The sequence below is a fragment of the Anopheles funestus genome, chromosome 2RL, assembly GCF_943734845.2.
Source record: "Anopheles funestus chromosome 2RL, idAnoFuneDA-416_04, whole genome shotgun sequence".
In the NCBI taxonomy this organism is placed as follows: Eukaryota; Metazoa; Arthropoda; class Insecta; order Diptera; family Culicidae; genus Anopheles; species Anopheles funestus.
Window position 1 is genome coordinate 15,045,777 of NC_064598.1, and position 24,331 is coordinate 15,070,107.

Here is a 24,331-nt window from a genome sequence, read left to right on the forward strand (position 1 = left end):
ATAATATTTTTTATTGCACATAGAGTTTAAACGACTGTTTGAAGTTCTCCAGGGTTTTGTAGCAGAGAACCACTACCGTGCAATGCTACTGGGACGGGCATTACTGAGCAATCGGATTAAAATGGTGCTACAATTAACTCACGAAAGTAAGACCGTCCATAGCTCCTGGTGCTGTACCGATTTAAACGCTCGTCAAATGGACCCTGTCATTGTCGAGCGGTCAACCAAAGGAGAACCGAAGCTAAACAACACACCATAAATTCTTCACCCATCATGCTACCACGACCCACAGCCACGTTGCACGTTGACGTTTCTTGCCACTGCAGGTAAGTACCGCAATGGTGTCCAGTAGTCGATGAAAAGTGTTGACCACCGTACCACATTCGGGCGAACACACTAGTTAACGCAGTCCTGGTGGCGACTGTTGTTTGGCGATTGTTTTACGTCTAGAAAAGCGGACGACATGTATCAAGAGACTGTGTGTGTGGCGGGTTTGACTTTTTGGGTTGATCCGGGAACCACCGGCTATCACCGGGTAGAAAACTAAACTGTGTCCCAACCGTGTTTCACTGTGCGACAAATAATGTGAGAGCCTCGACTATTTTCTCAAGCGTTTTGGACGCTGGACTATAAATTATTCTGCTTCATTCACACTTGGTCCAAGTGTCCGAATCTTGCTTGTTTGGTACCTGTTAACCGGGCAGCCGTTGAAGCAGGTGAACGCCCAGAGGCAGCAGAATGAAAGGTTGAAAAAGTTAGTGACAGGGATTCGATGGCGTCGGCCGTAGCAGCTAAAAGAAGTTGAACAAGTTTCGGACATCCGTGCTTTATACGGTGTTCACAAATTTATAAAGATGCCACACCGGCCACGCAATGTCGCAGGTGAGCTAGCTACTGGGGGGTTTGGCAAACACATACACAAAAGTCTCTGACTCTCTGTTGCTGATCGTCCAGCTATCAGGTTGCAAATGTACGACAAAAAGCAAACCGATGTCCGTTGGTTCAGCTGCAGCAACGAAGCTCCGGAGCTCGGTTCAACCAAGGTGTCCAACCTAAGGGTGAACTTGTTTTGTCACCCCTTTCTCGAACATTGGCGCAATTCGGGTGTAGCTCAAAAACAAAAAAACACACACACAGTGCCTATTGTGTGTTCACTGAGAACCGGAAACCAGGATAACCATTAGCAGCAGCGGACACGGCGCGGTCACATCGAGTGCTGTGGCAATACGCGATCGCAATTGAAATGACAAATGTGGAATTTTTGGTCCAAGGGAGAGCACCAGGAAAATGTGTGGCCGAGTGCAGAAGCCAGAGGATTGGATCATTGGATTGGCAGGAATTTGCCAGGATGGCAAACTTTGATCAACATCCAATGTTCCAAATTGCACCACACTGTATGCACCGCATATTCACTTGCATCCGCCATCTACCATTTGATGTGTGTGCCTCGTGGCAATGATGTGATCACCATTGACAGCTATATATCGGTCCCGATTGTGTGTGTACCCCCCAAGGGAGCCCCAGGGAGGGCAAGAGAGTGAGAGTCTTGTAGCGCGGCTAGCTGTCTCCAGCATCTCTTGTACGGTGCTTCCCCCCAAAAGCTTTTTGATGAGTGCGTTGTCAACCATGCTCTGGATCGGGCTACCGAGGCCAAAAAGGCTTGAGCATGTTGATTACTCTGAAAAATTTCAGTAGCAATTTCGAGAATTTGTGACTGTTTGTGTTCTCGTTGGGAACTCGTTGGGTCTTGTTTTATCGTCGTTCCTTTTTTTCTGTGTTCTGTGTTTTTTTGCCTTCTTTTAGTTTAGCTGTGCGCGCTTTACGTTTTTCTGTGTGTTTTGTATACTGTCTATCGTCCTTTTTTTTATGCTGCACATCCGCACGTAGGCTTTCTCGGAACACACCGGTACCCGGTTGCACAAGACGTATGCCAGGCAAAAGGCATCGAGAGACACGTTGCTGTGTAGGCCTCCCCAATTTGAGCCCAAACAAAGAAGACAAATTATCGTCAAACGGACCGATGCTGTATCGTGTGGCAAATAAAGGGGGCCACAGTTGGCATGATTCGTACCAAAGAATGCAACCAAACTGCAGCGGAATGTACGGAACAAAACCTCATTCTTGTTTCTCATGTCACCAATAAATGCGATTCTATGCAAGAAGGGCGAAAACACTGGAGTGAAAAAAGCGGCCCCGAATCACCTAACAGTGACAACAACATGTTTGCATTAGATGGACAGTTACGATGAATAGTTTCATCGGTTTTGCAGCATCATACACATGTGACTGGATGCTTTATCTGGAACATGTAAAGGAAAACAATTCTAAAAACTTCATTTACAACACAAAAACTTAAATCTCTACTTTCAAAGAACCTTAAGAAGCTTGTGTATGAGTAACTCCTCATATTAGCCGAATTTTCCTGCAATTCCTCAAGGTTGCAATTACCATTCCAAGAATCCGTAAGAAAGGATGCAAAACTATTTCACAATATAAATATTTCCAAACAAAAGCGAAACCCCTAACGCTGTTTAGCGGTGACCCAACGCTAAAATTCGTCTCCGTACGAATCCGGAGACTTTCCCGGAGCAGGTTGTTTCGGTGTTACGGGTAAGCATTTTTAATTTGTTTCGCCGAAGTAAGTTCCTGCGCCAGGAAAAAGCGGTGTATAAGCCAAAGTTATGCGGCCTCCATATATCGGCATCGCCGTCGGGTGGCGTGAAGGTGCGGTGCGATTCTCGGGAAATGGACAGCTTGGATTGGATGGATGGTTTCGGATGAGGACGTGATGCTATTTTCTTTCCCAGTGTCATCTCTCGGACCTTCATTTCGAGCAAATCCTTCGAGACGACCCATTGGTCCCCCCCCCCCAAAGTGCTAGCGGACAAGAGATGTGTTGAAGTTGGATTTGCTATGCAAAAAAAATTGTACCTCCTTTCTTGACTGGTTCACCCATCGTACGATGAACTTTACGCCAAACTTGTAGTGCCACTTGTGGCCAAGAAGGAGGTAAAGTACCAAGGGTAAGGATTTTAATTTGCATATCATTTGCAGTCGGCCAAAAAGTCGCAACCGTTTGCCGACGGAAGCAAGTTTAAATTTCTTCGGAAAATGATGATTCCGACCCCCGGCCCGGAGATGGGTTTAAGCTTTTCCTCTGTCTCGCTCTCTTTAGCGGCATTGCCGATGTAAGAGTTTGTAGTTTTTCAAGTGGTTCTGCGTGCTACTGATCGCTTTGAATAGTATCCTTTTTTGTGTTGTTTGCCGTAGTGGTTGCTAAATACTTCATGAACGAAGTTCTTCCAGTGGTAGATTATTCTCGCTACTTTACTTCACGACACACTTGTGCACAGTGGGCTGTATTATTTAACCGATCTCGCCGTCTCGGTACAAGTGTGATGATGTAGATGGAAAAGAAAATATTATTAACAAAATCATGGCAACAAACAAAAAAAAAGTCATCCTTTCAAACAATCCACAACCGCACTGAGGACATTGTGCATGGACGAACCCAAGAGGACGTCTTATGCAAACTGAAATGAAAAAAAGGGAATCGTATGAAATTTTCATTTTCTACGCTATTGTACGAACTTTACCCCTTTTCCAAATGTAGATCTAATGTTTACTAGCCTCGGGGAAAAGGTAGAAACACACGAAAATAAGAGTACACAGAGTTCACGATGGTTACTGCCTTCACGTCGCCCAGCAACTGAAGGTTGTCGAATTGTTGAAGAGATCTTGAATATCTTCTACCAAAGAAGAAGAAAAAACTATACCAATAAGATTGCACGCCAAAAATGGAAATAAAAGCACCTAAAGAAGTCAAGATTGCTTTTCATAGCGATATCCTACCAATTGGATTGAACAATGCCACTGCCAAAAGCGATGTCACGTGCCGTACTTTTGGAGGATCGGAGTTGCAAAGATTTGACTGCAGTGAAACTTTAGCGAAGGATTCCCATTCCGTACATTGAACGTGTGCCGGATGCTTGGGCAACCGTTCAACCCGGTGGAGACGAATAAAACGACAAGATTATGGCAAAAGTCGGTTTCTTGTGGCACTTGCTGGAAACTGACTTTTAACTACTATTGTTACGGCACACGGGATGGAAAGGATGAAGAAAAACGAACATTCTGAAACATATAGAAAACCGAAAAAAAGAAAGGTGAAAATAACTTCCTACCCCATGATGATTGATGCGCAAAGCAAATTTTATCATTTCGAATATTTGCCGATATGAGAATTGATTTGGGGCTAAGGGATTTTACCGGTGCGCTGAGCTTCACCGTCAAGCACATCCCGGTTTTTGGAGAGTGGTTAGCCTGGATCAACGAACCTTTTTTTGTTTTCGTTTTTCGTTGAATGGAAATCATACCCTACGAAAGGACAAGTGGAACGCATATGATTGATAAATTCCGACATTCTTCAAAGATTTCGACCGTGCTTCAATTTTCGTGCGTAGCAGTGAGACAAAAACTTGCGGGAGGACACAAAGAAAAAGGAAACTGCTCAACTGAAGAGCTGCTAAGGGCTGATGTTTATGCTATGGGCTTCCTCACCCATCTTGGTTGGCATGCCGTAGATTTATGAGATCCTGGGAAGCATATTTCTGTACGAATCGCTTTATCTAATAAGGCAGATCTCTTTACCGCAAAGAAAAACATGTTTGGAAATTTGCGATGGCAACGCTGCTGTTCATCGCCGTTCACGACACGGTTCCTTTAGACCGACAGACATGGTTTTCGGGATGGGTTTTGCTGGTTGTTTTGCTTATTGACTCATATCTTAAGTAGGTACTTACACAAAGATGAGGAGTATACTTACAGTCTATCGTTGGGAAAGTATGTTTGCTGATTGTATTTCACTCATGGATGTACATTTTTTATGAAACTCAACCTTTTGGTGAAGTAACTGAGCGCGTAATGTTTCCTCTGCTTGGGATCTCTGACACTCCGAGATTTATCTACATGCTCAATCAACAATAATTCTTGCCCTTTCGGTGAAACATTTAGGTATTTTCCAAACCAAAACATGAATTACAAATTTAAACCGTTCTAAACTTAATCCAGGAGGTGAGTTTCCAGAAGTAGCTTAAGATTAGGGATCTTACTTGTGTTCGGTAACTTCATAATTCAGGATTTTAGGGTGGAACAATGTATTCTCTATAAATCACACACATAGTTTCACGTGGGTAAGTGATTCTTCCCAAAATCCACAAAACAATCGGTGGTTGGGATGAAGTGAAAATGTGGTCCAATGAAGAGTTCTATTTATCAAACCAACGCTGCCTGTTCGTGTCGATCCAGTGAAAGGTCAAACGATTTAACCAATAGTACAGACACACGAGCGAATTTTCCACAGAAGGATCGCAAAACCAGATGAATGGAACAGCATGCGCACCTTTTTCCCTGCCCCCCGTTTGTTTGGGGCATTTGTTACGAAACGCCTCGTACCGAGAGCGTAACACCGCCAGCAGCGAAACTTGCATATACATAAATTTAATCCACACTCGTACCGCAAAACGAAATATTGCCATCGATGGACAATCGTCCGTCAAGGGTAAAATGTTAGCAAAAGCGCTCCCACATATGCCATTGTTCCATTGTGTGCGGCTCTAATCCTTACATCCTGTCCTGGTGCTTCATTCGGTACTGCAGATTCACACCGTGCGGCCAGATGGACCAACTTGCCCAATGGACTTTCTCCATTGGCCAGATGGTTCTAATTCCTGCCCATAAATAAACACATTCTCCCCAGCATTCTCTCCGTGGTGAAAGTATGCATGAGATAAATGTCCTAACCAAACCCATCCCGTCAGCGGGAAGCCATCGGCACCTATCGGTGATGCCACACCGGACACGGTAGAATTCTTTTGCCCCGGATGCGGCATACCACCACCGAGGGGTTTTTGCGTTCGGTAACAATATTTTAAATTCAGAGGATTAAATTTACATCGATTAATTAAAATTTTATCCGATTTGAATTTCAATTCTAACCTCAGTATCCGGGGGATCGGGACCACGTCGACGAGTGGTTGGAGTCACGTGGATTTGTGGGGCTTTTGTCTCGTACTTCGAGAGACCGATGGAATCATAAGCTAGCTGCCACGGAAGCCACACAGATGCTAGAGATCGTTGGAAATTTGTGTGGAATGTTAGAATTAAACAGAACGTGCAATGGCAATAGTCTTTGCCACGTTTAAGTAGCAATTTTCGGTGCCGGAATGTAACAAAATGCTTGGTGAGAATTTTCACATCGGACACCAACCTCGGCACCTTATAGATTTTTGGAATAACAGCCTGTACTGTTGGTGGAACACTCCAGATGTATGTTTCCGTTTTCCATTTCCAACGATTCACAGTTAGTGGAGTAAATGCTGTTGGCTTTTTTCCGTTTAAGCCGAACCATATCCGAAATGAATAGCGAAACGAGCACAGGACGGTACATACAGTTTCGCCACAGGAAAAGATTTTCTCGTCCCAGCTTTAGCTTCTGCACAGGACGCGTTGTTGACAGAAGCAGTCGATGGTTGATAGAGGAAATGTAAAGAAGTCTATCAAAATATCTAAATATATTTACGAAGGAGTTATACACAAACATACAATTTCTGGGATGTTGGGCTCCAGGAAAATGGAAAACCCCAATGCTCTTCACCCTTCCTGCTACACGCTCTTTTCGCGTGAATTATGAAAAGGTAAACCGCTTTTTAAGACATCTACACTTTCCGCCCTCCAAACCCCCCCCCCCCCCCACCCCCCCGGCCTGGAGAAAAACGAACCAAAAAAGAAGAACGAATGTGGCGGGTTTGAAATTGAATGACGTGTTTTTGTCGAAAAAAGGAAGTATTTTTATCATTCCAGAGCTCCTTAGGTATGTTTCCTTAGAGTGAAATGGTAAGAAGATAAAAGCCACAACATCCTGTGCCTAGCAATTGAAATGTAACGATAACATTCGTACGTCAATTTGTGCAAAATCCGATTTACTTCACGAAACAACACGTTCTGTTTGGGAGAACTTGAAGATGAAATATATAAATATAGAATACCAATTTCCAGTAATTTGTGTTTCTGTTTGCGTCCAATTATTTCAAAAAATTGCACAGTTTGTTCATGAGCTAAACTGTCTGTGATATGTAATCAGGATTAAGGAAGATATTACGATCATGAGCTGCGTTTGATGCCGGGGGTGAAATGTTTGAAGGAAAAAATAAAACAAAAACCCGAATATACTTGTGTGACAGTGTGAGTAATATTTAAACTTTGCATGATATCCCTGAAGTGAGTTTTTCTTTGTTTTCTAGCTGCTCGCAGCATTCGCTACACGGCATAAGGCGGCCAGTTCGTGTTTTTATATCACGAAACTTTTCCACTGAGGTCGAACCAGTTTTGCATAAACTCCAATTCCTTTGCGGTAGCACGTTCGGGGCTAGATTGAAATATAACGAAAATTGATGATGATGTGCACGGGATGGGAAATGGGAAAATCGCTCCCACACCAAAGCGCGAAACTGGGAACGTTCAGCGCAATAATATTCAAAAATGGAAAAAAAGTAGAGTGAGAAAGAAGGAACAAGGTAAACACAAATTTCCACACCGTTGTTACGCGCCTTTTTTTTCTCCAAGCCGGATTTTTGGGGCGTGACGAAACAAAAGTTTTCACTGTATCAACACAGTCCATCCGGGGCATTCGGGGTTTTTTTTTGGGGCACGATAAGATTAGAGGAAAAGAGCGAGCCACAGTGAGTGTGAACCCTTCCGGGGTTTTCCGAGGAGTTTTTCCGTCGAAGTGAATTTCTCACCGACCGGTCAATTGCCGTAACGTGCGCAACGTCAAAACCGAACGCCTAACAACGCCACCATCCCATCAGCCCGCCACAGGTAAACAGATTTATTTTCCAGTTAATTTATACCGCTTCTCTACGGCAATCATGGAACAGGGTTTGCCAAGTCCTTTGAGTCACAAAAACAACAACCTTCCCTGTTGGGGCTAATGGGCGTTTTTGGGGGAGGGTTAGATGATTTTGATGGATTGATCCTTGTTTTTGTGTGTGCGAACGTACAAAAGGAAAATGTCCCGCCAACAGTCCAGACAAGACCGTGCATTCAAACAAACTCGTCAGATATTGTGAAACCTGATGAAGACGAGGTGCGTGTTTTCAAACGTGTCATTCAAGCAAATCTAAATTAGCAAGGAATTACGCACCGCAGTGGAGAATAATGTTTGACGATCAAGAGTGTTTGAGGAGAACCAAACATCAAACTTTTTTCCACATTTAGAAAACTTCATAATAGGTATCTTCAGTAAAAGGCGAATGATTTATTCGACCTCTGAAGAGACATCAGATTATTGATCAGTAAATATTGTTGATTCTATTTTTAAAATGTTGTTTATTCATTTCTTTTATTCGAGCAGAACGGAGTATAGTCTGTCCGTCTGCTATGGAAGAACCTATACATATTAATAGGATGGTTAGAAGTAGACGAAATAATGAAATACGAATTTAGACAATAAGACTATAAGTCTGTGTTAGAAACAAGAAATGTAGACGAATAAAACAGATGCAGTAAGCAAGTTGCTCAGGAATATTTCTGAGGATCTTCGACAAAAACGAAAAGTTTCTTCAAATGATCTAAAGCCCACTCTCAAAATTTACAAAATGTTACATGCTAAAAATAATATGCTACATTATTAATTTCATTAAGAAAACTCCTTGACGTAATATTGCAAAATTAAAAATGCAACCATAGCTCACGTACTTGAGGAGCACATTTGAACAAAAGACAATGGTGCATATAAAACGACATTGTTCTACACCTGTATCTGCATCCAAGTACTCAACCAAATCAAATCAAATATTTCACCGTCGAGTGATAAATAACCAATCGTTTTCAATAGAGTTCTGCTCAATTACATCCCCAGCACCTGGCAAAAGCTTTCCATATGCAGCCATTATAGACGTACGGGCGGATGGTACCACACAAAAGTACTCTGAGGATCTGTGCTCAAGCACCAGGCACCGTGATTGAAAGGTGTCGATAGAGTGTCGTCCTCTAAGCAGTCGGTATTTCACAACATCGTACATACATGCCGGGGTTTTTGGTATTGGGTAAATTAATTCATTTCCATTTGTTACCTTCCAAAAGGTAAAGGGCTTCTCCGTCACCCAATGTTCTCACGTGGTGGAACCGGTCTTAATATCCTTGAGCAAATGCGTGCGTGAGATAGTATAGAACGCAGGCAGAAATCGAGAATTGATGGAACTGCAATGTTAGGTTCGCCGGTAAGAATAATGAGTACTATCACAAGAAGAAAATGATCGTCGACAGTTCATTGGTTTGCAGCATTTGTGTCGTTTCCGGAAAAGAAGCTTTTCGTTTGCACAATTTTATTCATCTTATGCTTAATTTACGCACGATTAATTTCAATGAGAGCTTTCTGAGTTATTAGATATAAACAAAAGGTGTTAAACGAAGAAGTGTAAGCGGAAACAAATTATAAAATAAGGTATTAGTTAAAAACTGAACCAATTTTCCCGTATTTAAAGAAAATTAAAAGAGATTTATGATACAATTTAAATAAACAAATTGAATTCTTTCGCGTAATTTGATTTCTTAGTACTTCGAAAGGAAAAATTTAACACTGATATTGCTTTTGTAAAACGTTTAGCGATGATTAGGTAATTGTTTACATATTATCTACCACAAAACCTTGACTGTTAATTTCAAATCAACAAAATTATAAAACATTTTATGCACATGAAAGAATGGAAAAGGTTTTCCCAACCACTCAGAATGGAAAATGGCGGAGGGAGCGGATTGTGTCAATCTTCCATTGCGTCATTAGTACTGAAGACATTTGTCATCATCGCTTGGCAGCCAATTAATATTCAACTTTTCTTTGGCTAACCCGGCGGTCCAGTTCCATTAGACGCTTTCATTAATCATCGGAGCTCGTCGTTTGTCCATTAGTTGCTTGGCTCGGCCCTCGAGGGGGTGACAAATGGTAGGTTTTTTTTTTGCTAATCGGTTTGTATTGAAAACTTTCCAACCGATCCGTTTGCTTTATCTCTGGGGACGTTGGTTTTCCTTCGCATCGCACTTATCGGCGTAATCGTGAATATGTTATGAAATTAATTCGATAAGGTACACATGATTTTTTATTTAAATGGATATCTGCTAAAATGAGAATTTTATGTCATATATTTAAAGGGCTTAGTCTATAGCTTACCTGATAAATTCATTCCGTTGTGGTTCGATCCCTAATTAACTAATCTGAAATGATAAAGAAAATAGAAAAATTTGTTAATATTAAAGTTTTTACCGCCATTTATTTGAATTATCTGTCAGCTTTTTCCGTATGTGTATTCTGGCTATTTTTTAATCTTTTCCGTGACAATAGAAAAAAACATAAACCCTTTTAAAGCCGTCGCTTGGTGATTAACCAAAGTGAAGCGATTGAAAAATAATCCATTCCATAAGTAATGCTCAGGTCACCGTCGGACAGTTTAAATGAGACGTAAATTAAATCCCACATTAAATGCACGTAACAAAACCGTCCCGTGTGCTTGTTTGATTAAAAAATAATTTCAATCCCATACCGATTGAATAGCATCGAAACATTCCCAGCTGTATCGGTGTATGTCGGAGGGGAGTGGTTGGCGGAAACATTTTCGTACAGAATTTTCGCCATACTTTACAATCACGCCAGTAGGTTGAATTCGTCAATTAATGTACCGAAATCAGTCGGCCGTATCAACAGTAGCTTAGTGGATGGGAGTGGCGCGGGGGCAGAAAGGATGGAATGGAAAGCACAAACATCTGTACGAACAATTTCAAACATGACCATTGGAATCTCGTGCCATTCATGCCCAGATTCCGGATGATGGGTTAGGAAAGGTGCGAAAAAAAAAACAGGTAAAATGTTCGTTGTACATAACCGTGGGTCAAGTTTCCTCCATGGCACGGCTCAGTAGCGAGCAAATCAATTCTACATTTAATTTTTCAACCCTCAAAAATGAGTACATTCACGCGTACACTGGGGAGGACGAAAGTGAATCAGCTCCACGGGTGTGTTTATATCGTTCGATTGTAAGCTTCATAAATAAAAGATGATTATGTGGCGCCCTCCATACCTTACCATGTCGGATCACAGACCACGGGGTAAAGTCTACCGGAAATATGCTGGGATTTTGTTCCTAAAGCAAAAAAAAGACACCACACTAATAATTAATCCGGCAAAATGTTTACGAACACGAAATGTGGCCAGAATGTTGTGTACTTTTGCTAGCAAATGAACTCTACCCCTCTACCTGTCTGTCTGGTTAAAGCCCTGAAAGCGCTTTGGCCCCACCAAGAGCGAGAGTACGTGCAATCGGCAATAGTTTGTGGCATTTTAGTGCGGCTAGGGGGCAACAAGGTGTTTTGAAATATGTATAGCACACGATGGTGTTGTAGAATCGCACGAAACGGACATCACCACAACGTTGGGGAGGTGAAAGGGCCACCAGTCAATAGGACTTTCGCTGAGTGAACAATTATCATAAATAGCTTCCCACTTCCCATGCTGGTAGGCTGTCAGGTATAGGTGTGCTCCCGGGTGTTTTGCAATTGAATATGCTCAGGGCACGCGTGGAAATTAAACCGTGGAAATTAAACATAGCAAGAAAAACCCCGGCTGAGTACCACATTGAGGCATGAACTCGGCATGACACGCATTCGAGTATCATTGCACGGCACTTGATCTTGTGTGTGGCGCTGGTTAATCTGCCAAACTGGTACTGTTCATTTGTACCACTGTGGTTGTGACATGTTGTGAAGCGGGTCACCATTATTCATACTGCCGGCATCGTTATGATGCATGTAAATTTAACGATGTTGGTTGAATAAAAGCTGCAACCTCTTGCTGCCATAGTGGACCTTTTTGGAAAGCTGAGTATGAGAAGTAGAAATAAAAAAAAAACGCTACTTCCAACTGTGAAAGCTAACAGCTTGTGTGACAGGTGAGTGAACAAACTTTGGCTAAATTAGTTCGCCAGAACTTCGCCAGAAAAACTATAGCACTGCTGCTGTAAAGTTATTTTCCACACTAAAGATACAGCAATTCCAAACAAAAAAAAAACGGCATACTAAATTAGTTCCGCGGGAAAACTCTCTTTCCCTTGTGCAGAAGCGCCAGAACATCTCGCACCCAGATGTAATCGCTTCGTTTAGCATAATTTAAAGTAACAGGCAGCAAGTGGCGCGTGATTCTGCCTGATTCAACATCATAAACATACAGTCGAGCTTGTGCTGCTGAATGAAAATCCAACCCTTTTTTTGTCTTCTTTTTGCTCTGCTCCGGGAGTTGGTGCACTGAACCGTGGAGTACGCGTAGCGTAACGATCAAAACACAATCTCACTGAGAACGCGCGGGAATGTAACGATTCTACCGAAGGGTCTCTCACTACGCATGCACTGAGCATGATTTTCTCGATGCTCCACACAACCGGCATGTAGCTACCGTCACGCTTGAATGGTCCGTTTGCAGTCCGCGGGACGCGATCATCGTTTGGATCAGTAACGGCACTCCGGCTTCAACCTTCCTCATCATCACCGGAGATATTGAAGATCTGGATTGGGAGAGGGGACGGTTTGCGTTTGAAATCCTCCAGCAGATATGCATCCGGCTGCATCATTGATTCAGATGGTTTATGCGTCGCAAAGGGATAGCATACTCCGGGGTTTCATGAGCGTCATGTTTATTTATATAAAAACACAGCGACAAACTGTGACGAAAACCCGTGAAGAAAAAGCGAAAAACCTTTTACGACCCAATGTTTGTCATCTAAGCATAGTTGCGAAACGCCCGACTCCCGCTTAAGTACACTGCTCCACTTTAGAATTGTAAACTAGTTCTGGTTTTGTAAACTCAAATCTTGGAAAAAGTTTCAATTTATGCTTTCATTTCAGCTAAAAGGTACAACCACTGGCCAATAGCTTTTCCGTTTGTGTTGTCTTCTGTTTTTTTCCATAAAGAGACGTTACGACCATTGTTTTGAGAGAGTACCGCATGACCTCGGGTTGTGTAAGTTTTACGACATTCGGAAAGCTAGACGACGCATTGTTTCTCCATAGTGTGAAGGAAAACAAAATGCGTCTACTTTGCACAATGAACTACGGATTGTTTTCTGTCTGGGACGGTCCAGACTGTCTTGAAGCCGGCCATGCTGCCGGTGCTCACAACATAACAATATTTGTGAGATTTAGGTTCTTCAATAACTGGGTTGTTGGACGGTGCTATTATTGTTTCATTTTTTACTCTTTAAGAACAAAAAGTAAATATAGAAAAGAAAAATATCTATTTCAATATAGTTCAACAAAAAACAAAGAGGAGAACATATGCGGTGGCCACTTTTTTACCAACAAAAGGCAGCACTTGTTTTACATTTCTCGTGCTAAACGCTAAAGGGGCCGATGACTTTCGATTACTGAAACAGCAGCACCATAATGAGATAGTTTAGTGAAGACAACCGTTGGCAGTGTGGCGGTACGGAAGTTCCCTTCTTCCGTTTCGCGTGGCGTCATATTTCTTCACATTTTGTTTTTTTGCTGCTTGATGAATGAATGATGGTATTTTCCTTTCGCAATTCATTTCCACGTTTTAGCTGTTTTTTTTTTTGCTCTTTCATCCTCTTCATTTCGGTTTTTTTTCTCCTCCTTGCGCCCAATGTCAGCCATTTATGCTAAGCGATTTTATTTCATCTGCTCATCTTTCTGTGCTTTTCTCTATCAACATTGAACGGTCGGACAGAATGTGGTCCCATTTCGGTGCTGCGGCAACGATGGATTCGATTTTCATTCTGCTTGCTAGAGTGTGTTTTTTGTTGTATTTTGTTTCATGCGGCACAACAGAGTAACGATGCGATCATATTTACGGTGAAACATCACACCAATCGAACGTTCATTGCACTCTTCGGTTGCAGTGTGGCGCAGGGTGTCGTATGCAACTGAAGAAGAGGTTTGGGGGATAAGGGATTTATGAGAGCATACTGATGATGTTTTGATTGAGAACCGTCGAGGTAATGCTGCTTTGCTTCGGTAGAGCGTAACAGACAGAAAAAAGTGCTCCGATGTAAAAAAAAAGTACCGGAGCTAAGCACTCGAACCAATGCTGGAACTGTCAGCTGGTGGATGTTACATAGTATTCTATCGTTTTTTTTGTGGAATTTGTGGAAAAAAGAGATTTATGCTATAAAATGTTTCCGTCGGCTTTAACTTTTATCAGGATTAACTTTTAATACCTTTGCATTGAATAGCAAAATGAGAGAAAAATTGAGATTATGTTTCCTTTATTTTAAAAATTCATCAAGAAAAATCGAAATGTTCAACAGACATAATTTGCGTTTTTGTATGCACAAAACGGTTGTTTTACATGTTGAAAATTTCAAAGTAGTTACGCCTTTTTAACCGATTAGCAAGTAAATTGTTGGAGAAAACATCCAATGGATATATTGGAAATACTCGCCAAACTACTAAAGATTTTATTTTAATCTTAAAAGCAATTAAACCGAAATATTTAGCTCAGGAATCCAACCATAACCATTTGCACGTATAATGGATTAAGAAACTAGTGCACTCTAAAATAGATCACCCGAATATCGTACTGACGTCAATCGCTTATTTCTCTCAAGTATTTCCCACACAATTATGCCCGCAACGTACGTTGCTGCATCTTGTGCACAGTTGCGAATCACCGGACACTACATCAATTCCACTCATCTTTCACCATCACCAACGGCACTCCCAGCTATCCCACCTAGCCAATCCAACCAAAAACTGAGATGCCCACTGAGAAGGATTAAGGCACGGCTTCAAAGCTCGCGCTAGTTGATTGATGAGATTATGGCGTCGAGTGAAAATGTGTGGCATCCAACCGAACATCAGCACATTTTCCTGGCGATTGAGAATAATGTGTATCGCTTCTTTGCTTTTCACACTGACGCAAGCAATGACCCGATGGGGATGGGGATGCTAGTGCACCGGGTGCAAAAATTAATGCCGTAGTGCCGGATGCAGTTTTGCCTTGAAATTACAAATAATTGCATTCATGTGTAAAAATGTTGCTTTCACGGATAAAGATCAAAATTCTTCCGCTCTTTTAAAGTACAAGAAATTATTTTCCGGTCCAAGGTCCTTTTTCTGGAATAAAAATACACGTAGAATACATAAGTTGATGGTAGCCTGAAGCATTGGACGGCGACATCAATCTTCGGCAGCGCGTACAACCAATCAGAAAGCTGCTTGATATGGATCAAGGGATCTGTTGTTGTTGCTGTCGCTGCTCCCGAGTTCTTCTTTATGCTTTGCATCCCCAGGTGCATCATACAAAATCGGATGGATTTGCTTGCGGCCAGAAATTGGTCGAGCCATTGCAGCGATCGTATCGCACATCGTCAGAAGTCAATGCCTCCTGTGAAGTTGCATTCTGCCATGGTGCAAACGGGTTTCCCACGATGCGGAAGAGACGCAAAACACCAAATCTGAGGGCGGGCTGACGCTAAATTATAGTAATCATCGATGCAGAACAGTGCAGCAGGATTTCACAAAGGTAAGATAAAGCACATCTACATGGCTATGACAGGAAGAACCAGGTAAGCATGAATTACCGGCGAACCACCAGATAATTCTTTCACTGTTAAACGCCAAAGTAGTTGGCTGCTGTGTAAGTTGAAACTCGTTTATCGTCATTGCAAATCTATTTTAAAACTATATTTACAGATTAATGACGTTCAAAAGAACAAGCGCATGTCTTTAGGGTTAAATTAAGCGAAATTCCTTTAAATCTTCAAAAGGTATTCTTATCCAAAAGCAAGATACTTTTAAGTAAGCGTGTAATTTTGTGTATCGTTTGCTTCATTAATGTTGCTTAGAAAGAAGTACAATGCAGCAAGCCACAACCTGTTGAAGACCAACGAACTTTGGCAAAAAATGAAGGTAAATTAAGGAACCCAAACACTCTGCTTTGTTGCTGATAGACTTCCATTCAGTGCAAAACGCAACGACAGAAGTTGTCTGCACTAAACCGCACTGGTGAAAATCTTACTACCGGTAACGAAAGCAATAAATTCACCCACCTGCATAAGTTTCACCCGAAAGACAAATGGTAATTTCTCCGACTCAACTCCACACAATGAGATTCTTCGTTCGAATAAGCTCATCGCATACAAAAAAGAGGCAAAAAGGATAGTAGAAGTTCGACTCCGACGGTTACCCTTTTGCTCATGATGTTCGACCACACGCCGTGTACGGAAGGACAGTTCCAGAAAATATCGTTCCGTATAGCACACCCCACATTGCCTGGGTGCACTTGAGCTTAGTTTCATAATTCGAAACAGAAGAGAGCAATAGCACGTGGCGAAGGGTCACGGATGTGGGAACCCACCGGCCAAATAGATCTGGCCGACGTCTGCTAAGATCTACCGAAACCTACACAACCTGTCTGGCGGTTCCAGCTAGCCAAAAACCGCTCGAAACCAAAATCGGAAATCCCGAAAGGGTTACTTCTTGGGATTTCTTCGCCACGGTTGGGCGAAGCTTTTGTACACGATGAGCACTGATGATGACGATGATGATGAAGATGAGGACAATGATGCCGAGTCTTTGGCTCGGGTGGTTTTTCATAATTTTGTCTCCTCCCGGGTAAGTGTCTTTGTTAAATTTGCTAGCAGTCGCTCCTCATCAAACTGCACTTTCGTGTGCGGTGCTCCCGGGCACGCTGGCCTCGTTCGGCAAACAGGTAAAGATGCTGGTAGACCGTCGCAGTATCTTTTGTTTGTTTGGTTTCCGTTCACCGGAGCGTGTAATCCCTGGAACGGTATTATCTTACAGGGTTGAAATAATGAAAGCAGCTTAGCTATGGTTGAAATTAGGAAAGTATTTCAGCCATGGTATGCCGTGTCTCTACACTTGCAAAACAATTAGTTATCAAGGAGTTTGGATGGTTATCGGTAATTTAAATATATTTCCATGTTTTATGTAATGTGGAGAGTTAAAATTTAATGTAAATAGAAGAAGATCGATTATCCGGACAATTACGCTTCAACCGCATGCCGGTGTATCGACTTTCACGTTTATTCGAGGCTTTGTACGTACATAATTGGAAATTTGACAGGAATTGTCATCATGCAAAACATTCAAGATACTTTAAAATATTAAATTTAAGTTGATTATTATCATTACCATCATATTATCATTATCATTATTATTATCATTATCATTCTTTGCACAAAATGCAACACATTAAACTCCCTGAAGAAAACTTGATTTATTTGTATATAAATTTATTTGTTAAAACCTGCTTCAGTACTAATTTTATGCTTTAGTACTACGCAGGCTACGGCAAGTTATAAGATATCTTCAAAACCTAGTTTCTAGGTCTACGTCTGTTAACGAGGACGCAGACTCACAAAGTTGTACCTCAGTAGTAAGTCCTTTTTTGGAAGAACCAGTGAAAAGTTGAAAATCAAAGTATTGAAATCCACGAGTTAAACTGCCTTGCTATAGCTAATATAGGATCATTTAATTTATGACCATTGAGTCTTGTCTCAGTGGTCAATAAAATGCGCGAGCGATTATTATGCGTATGAGCACATATAACATACTTTTCTGTATAAAATTTTAGATAATGATCCAGCCTATGTAACCCTAACAAAACAATTAACCCTAATTAAAACAACCATGGATTATCTGCAGCCGTTTATTAAAACTCCAAATAATCAATGTTCTCCTGTTATCTAACCGGATCTAAACTATCCGTAACTATCCGTATGTTGAATAAAATGCCTATTGATGTTGATTTAAACGCTTATACAATCAATTAAGCTTCAAAGTTGTATGATGAAAGAAATACAACTAATTCGGCATTAGACAAGCGAAATACAAAATGGAGATAACATGCAGACAAATATTATGCTTAGAATAACGATTTCCCTACCAGATTGAGTTTCAGCATAAAATATGTTAACATCTTCATAAATCGTAGACCAACACACATGGCGAAGTAAATCAGTAAACCATTGCTTTTGGGGACAACCGATTGGCTCACTCGGCTCATATCAACATGTCAGCTTTACGGATTACGATTAGTGTTATATGCTGGACAGCACGCAAAACAAGAATGCAAATAATCTCTGGTCAAATGTTTGTTCGCACTTATCCCCCCCCCCCCCTCCCCCGCGCTTTGTGTCAAGTACAAACCGCTACCAAAAGCGATACGGCTAATCTGTATTGCCAAGAACTTAGAAGGTAAGAGTAAGCGTTGAAACAACAGCAAGAAAAACAAAGCTCCAATGTTTGATTGCCAGATCGTACATACCACCGCAAAACCCGCTCGACACCCGGGCGCCTATTAGCGTTACCGACACACACACAATCGTTTCGGATTATTTGATTGGCAGTTAAAATCGCGTTCTCGCTCAGCTTAAACTGTTATTAATTACCACCGCAACTACACCTGGTACACCCGGGCTTAAGTTTGCCACCTTCTTCGGTCTTCTACGATTCCCAAAACGTTCCCCAAAAACAAATAAAAAAACACCGTTGTTATAAACATAAACTCGTCACAACGGAAGCTCATAATGGATAGCTCATTTTCTAACACTCAACTGAACGCGGGGTATCAACACTCACCGCACACCGTGCACAGAACCGAACCACGCGAGGTTTGGCGGCCAGATTAGTGCAGATTAGAGCAGCAAAACTTGAATAGCAAAACAGTTGATACGGTGGTGGAACTCGAAGCTCGATTCGAAATGTGTTCAACTCTTCGTTTAAAGTTGTATTGAAGCGATCCAAACATGAAAAAAATGTGAACCTTCACCGTAACCCAGTAATCTTTTTTTTCTGCAAATGAAGTCCTGTTTTTTAAAACATTCTCCACAAACTCAAGAATGGCATTTGCAAATTCGTGTGTGGAAAGTTGAAGTCACAGTTACACTTTCGGTTTGAGCTTTAGTGTCTTCGTTTCTAGAGTATCTTGTATCTGGTGGCAGCACTTTTTATGCCACGTTTTATAGCAGGAAGCAGTACAAGAAATTCAGATAATATTTTTTTCCAAAAAAACCTTCTCGAACCGGTATCCCGGTTGAAATGGGTGAAAGGTTTTGCAAAAAAATAAAAATACACATACACCAAAAAAACCATTCTTTCCCTTATCCGACGCGGGTTCGGGTGGGTTGCACAGGATTCGGATTGCATTTATCGCCGCTTTACATATGTTTCGTAGCCTGGGTGTTGCGCGTGTGAAGCAAAGGGAATCAGCAACCCCTCGCGCTAAGCGCCCCGTTTTCATGGATGAGTGCGGAAGGAAAGGCCGCGAAACCGAACTTCGGTGGGAGGGTTATGCGGATGAATGCGGAATCATACGAACGAACCTGCTCCGACCGTAAACCGGTTCCGGCCGTCCGGCGTACAATTCGCGGGGAAGCTTAATCGGGCAGCTTTGCCTTGTGTGTGAGAGGGTGTGAAGTTATCTGAGAACGCAACCGCCAGAACGCCGTTGAATGGGGGGCATATGGGGGTGGGTGGAGTTGGTAGCAGAATATTAAGAGCAAACGAAGGTGAAAATATTCCGATCGGTACTGGATTCGATCACGGAGCAACCATCTCCCAAGTGGCAAATATATGATTTAAAAGCGATGAGAAGAAGATGGCCTGCGATGCTGCTTCATACGTGTGTGTGTGTGGGATTATGGGGAGGAGAGAGAGAGAGAGAGGGAGAAGAAGGTGAGAATATAGAAACATAACAAAGATGGGTCGGTGAACTGTGAGGCCGAATAAGCAACTCAGCTGCCAATGGAATGCAATATTCAATATTCCCCGCGGAAGAAACGATTTTTTTCCCCCGGAGTTTGTGTGCTTTTGCAAGATCGGTAAAGCAACAGTCCCATGGGAAGAAGCAGTAGGCTTCGGAGTGGGCAACCGAAAGCTAAGATTGTTCCGTTCTATCTCCCGGCACAGGATTGGACGCCCGCTAATAATAGATTCCGAGCGCTTTCCGAAAGCGGGTGTTCGATCTCGAGATTATGCTTTTTGCAATTTGTGGCCAAGTTGCCGAAGACGTTTCGGGCAGGATCAGGTAAGGTCAGGTGTGTTCCGACCACCCATCTTTTAAAGGTGGTAATATTTGCTACTGCTGCTACCAAACCAGCATGAAAGCGGATGGGAAGCGTTTGTTGAATGACTTGTTTGAACATCTACATTTCTTACAAATAATCTCAGTGAGGAAGATACACATACACACACACCCTTCAACCTCCTACACATCGTACAAAGTGAAACATTCATGATGGTATATTTTGCTAGAAGTTAATCGAGCGTAAACCCTCAGAGCAGCCCCAAATCACGCTAGCGAAGATGGTTCCGCAACCTGGCCGACCCTTCTTGCCAACAAAACTCCTGGATCCCGACCAGGAGAATGGACCAAGATGCAAATGATTGCCAAGAAAAGCTGCAAGAAGGCGCACATAAATGCGGGTTTTTTTTGTCTGTGTGTGTGTGTGTGTTGAAGCAAAAAGGTGTTCGGGAGTGGCGAAACTGTGGACGCCACCCCAAAGAGAGAAAGCTTTCACAAGAAAGTAGAGCTAGGGGGTGGGGCGAAAAAAAAATCTCATTCCTCGCCAAAGGACCTGCTGGTTCAAGTCGATGAAAAGGTCCTTGCCTCACTCGGTGAAGCATGCATCGAGCTATGAGCAGATAATTACGTCGTTAGCATATCCTGCCTTGTCCTGTGGCGCGACTCCATCCGCTGGCCATGGTTTGGCAAGAAGTTTCGGACGGACCGGATGTGAGTATTGGATTCTTCGGTTGATGTTGGGCTGGTCGTTTGTGTGCTATTTGTTGTAGTGAGCTGGTTGTTGCAACCTCCCTCCCCCGTTACCATCGAGATCCCGGCAAAAGGGACCTGATTATGCCTTGAATGCCATCATGGACCAACAGCAACGAAAAAAAAGCAGTTCATGTACACAAGTGTTGGAACGAAGATTGGTTACATTACGTCGTTCCGTGTGAGGAAACCGGATGTCGCACGTGGTTCGTAAGCTTGGGTTAGGGGTGTGCATGTGTATAGGCAAAATAACAACTTTTACTCCTCGGATGCGTTCGAAAGTTCAAAGGAAAAAGATCTGACTCGGTTTGATGTGTTTTCGCTTGCCACCCAACTTCGGTGTGTTCTGGTGAAATGTGAATCTCCAGTGAACTGGATGCTCTACAGGGTCTGGCTTTTATGCAAAGCAGACGTGAGCGAGACGACGCTGGCAGACAAACATGGGGTTATTCCTTTCCACGGGAAGATTATTTCTATATTCTTCGAACTTTGCTGCCTTCCATCATAAAGGAGTATCGTATCGTTACGGCTTTGAATGCAGACACATATTTTATGCACCCACCGTCGACGATTCACCAAGCACCGGGTGAAGAACCAAGACGTCTACAGGCCATCTCCGCAGGAAAGGACGATTCTAGGGCGGACTCCGTTCACACTATCATGCCGGCTCCGGTTACAACAAGCGTTAGCTTATTGCACCAGCATCTCGCACCGGTGTTCGCATTTTCAATGGGCACCTTCCGGACACCTGGGCCGTCGTACCGTCGTGTTCTGTGGCATGTGGTCGATGTACGTCATTAGTAGCTTATTTATAAACATACATGTGAACTGTTGGCGCGAAACACGACACTGCTGCAGTGCGATAAAGGTAGGAATATTTATACAAACGAGAGAACAAAGCAGGCCCTCCTCCTCGTTTTTCTTTCGGTCACATTAAACTCATACCCAAAATGTCACCCACATGCACGGCGCATAGTGATACTAATTAGCGAAAAGGATGCAATGATTAAAATTGCATTCAACATTTTGCACATCATTCGTTGTGCATATTAATTTAAGCAAACAAAATACGGCAGGAAAACAACAAACGCTTTCACTAGCGCGAAACCTTTCCGTCCCGGCGTGTTATCTATTAGCTTTATATTATTTTCATCCTACCGTGCTTTTTTTTGTTCTGACCGGTTGGATGGGCCAAATAATCGGCACCGGCAAGCTATAACGCTGTACAAAACCCCGTACCGGTGCTTTCGCTGATTTGGCTAATAATTAACAAATTAGCTTTCCCATTCATGGGGCTCATTGTGATCACATTGTGTGTCCCGGTTGTCCCGCGCGTGACAGCGGGAGTACTATTACCCGCGGACCGTTCTCGAACCGGTGTACGGTGATGCTAATTATCCAAGGGTATGATAGATCGGCGGCTTTGGCGAACGCTGACAATTATCAAGCAGTCACAACAAAGTGTAATGGTTTTGATGATTTTAATGAATCTATTAGTTTGCTGCATGGTAAAATGTACCACTGTCGGGTTGTTCATAATGAGCAGCTATATTTGTATAGCAACGGTCTGTTGGGTTGCATGGATACCAATATGTCAAGTTGGGCAATGATTTGATGTGGAATTAAGATATAATAGTTTCAACAAATATCACCTTCAACAAATATCACGCATCATTGCGATATGAAATGATCGCTGCAAACAAAATAAACATGGTGAGAGATTTAATTATTAATAAAAACACACATTTTGTAAACAGGTCTGATGTGTTTTAGAGATAGAGTTAATTGACCTTATTTATAGAAGGTTCTGAGAAACGGTTGGTTTAACATATTACGTGCAGTTTCGCGTTTGAAAACCTTTTTTTATAAACATTTTCCCGAACATAACCGGAAAATTTTACATACGATGATAGGAAATGTATGGAAGATTACAAAAATAATATACATTTTGGTCTAACTTGTACAGCTCATACCTCAATGATCTCCGCCGATCAACAACCTTAGTGTCGGGGAGTTGCGAAGCAGTTGCCTATTCTAAGTAAAGAAGAAACTCCTTCAATATCACACTCTTTCTGATTTTTAATGATCAGTTTACATCATAGATATTTATTATAGGTAGGTATATGAATCTGTATAAAAAAGATATTTTTTGCATAATAAATAATAATTCTTGGAAACGGATATCAGATTCTCAAGGAAACCACTGGGGAGCAAGAATGAGTCTAATCCTAGAACTAATGGTTGAGTATATTCGATTATCCTCCAGACGATCAAACATACTATTGACAGACGCGTTAATAATATGCCAGTTCTACATCACTATGCTTCTCACACACAGAGGGCTCGGCAAGATTATGTGGAACAGCATGAATAATTAGAATTCCCCAATGCTTGCACAAGTCGATATGTCGCTTCTAGGAATACCTTCTAATGGTGTCCCCGTAAGACCAATGAAAGGCGACAGTCTTTAGCACATGGCCAGTGTATAAGATATTGGAAGCATTAAGATTTTCATCCTACGAGATGAAACTGTGCAAGGTATACTCGGCGTCCCGGGATAACGAAAAGCTCAATGTTGTGACGCTTTTTCTGGGTGTCATGTAGAACAAAACCACCACAGTGTGGTGGTGCCACCGTACACAGACGTGTTATCGAGATGTATTTTGCTTCGGTGTGAAAAAAAACTCCGATGCGAAAATAAAGAGAACGATTCGGTGGATTACTTGTGTCAGTCGATCGATCGGTATGAACATTATACGCACCCACCACACTGGCAGCTGCGTTCAAATGGGACTCGTTTCGCGTATAATAAAATACGCTACATAATTTCTACGGGTGAAAGTGTCGAAAAGAAAGTGTGGGATGTGGGATCGACAAGTTCATCTTGCACCACCATTTGAACCTTCGACGTCGGGCTGCTGACCTGAATGGTTTGCTTTTTTTTGCAGAGCTACTTCTATGCGAGTGAACACTCGTTATGGACAGATAATCGTTATTAAACGTGACATATCATCCGACGTGTAGGGCGCGCACAAAACGGCAGACGGTCATTGAACGATGGCTCCTTCCATTTGTCGCCATCGCTCCGAAGGATTCGATCGAGCGGTTAGGAAGGGAAATTGAGGTCGCGTATGTGCCTTCCCCTTCCAGCCGTGCACGTGATTTCCACCTTCCCAAAACTCAAATCCTGTTGTTCGATATTACACACCCATATTTCACCGAATGCTTAACGCCATTTTGCTCGGCCAAAGGTGACGAGCCGGAGGAGGAGGAGGAAGCAATGTGCCAGAAAGATTGGAATTTGATGCTTTTCTCGTCGTAATCGCACGTTGTGCAACAGGCATAAGGGATCACACATGCTGCTGCTGGAGAAAACCCAGGCGTTCAAAGTACTAACGAAAACGGGATGCGTTTGGTGCTCCAGAATCAAAACTGAAAGATGGCTGTACGGTGCTAGTCGCTCGCGTACCG

General features: G+C 42.4%; 1 protein-coding gene across 2 annotated transcripts in view; it reads right to left on the bottom strand.

Moving 5' to 3' along the window:
* The window catches only part of LOC125764919 (alpha-mannosidase 2), a 142,915-nt gene that overhangs the window by 45,883 nt on the left and 72,701 nt on the right, over positions 1–24,331 (bottom strand). For both annotated transcript variants that reach the window (XM_049429638.1, XM_049429637.1), the window contains exon 2: positions 10,229–10,272. The gene's annotated coding sequence lies outside the window, so the exon portion shown is untranslated. The remainder of the gene's footprint in view (positions 1–10,228; positions 10,273–24,331) is intronic.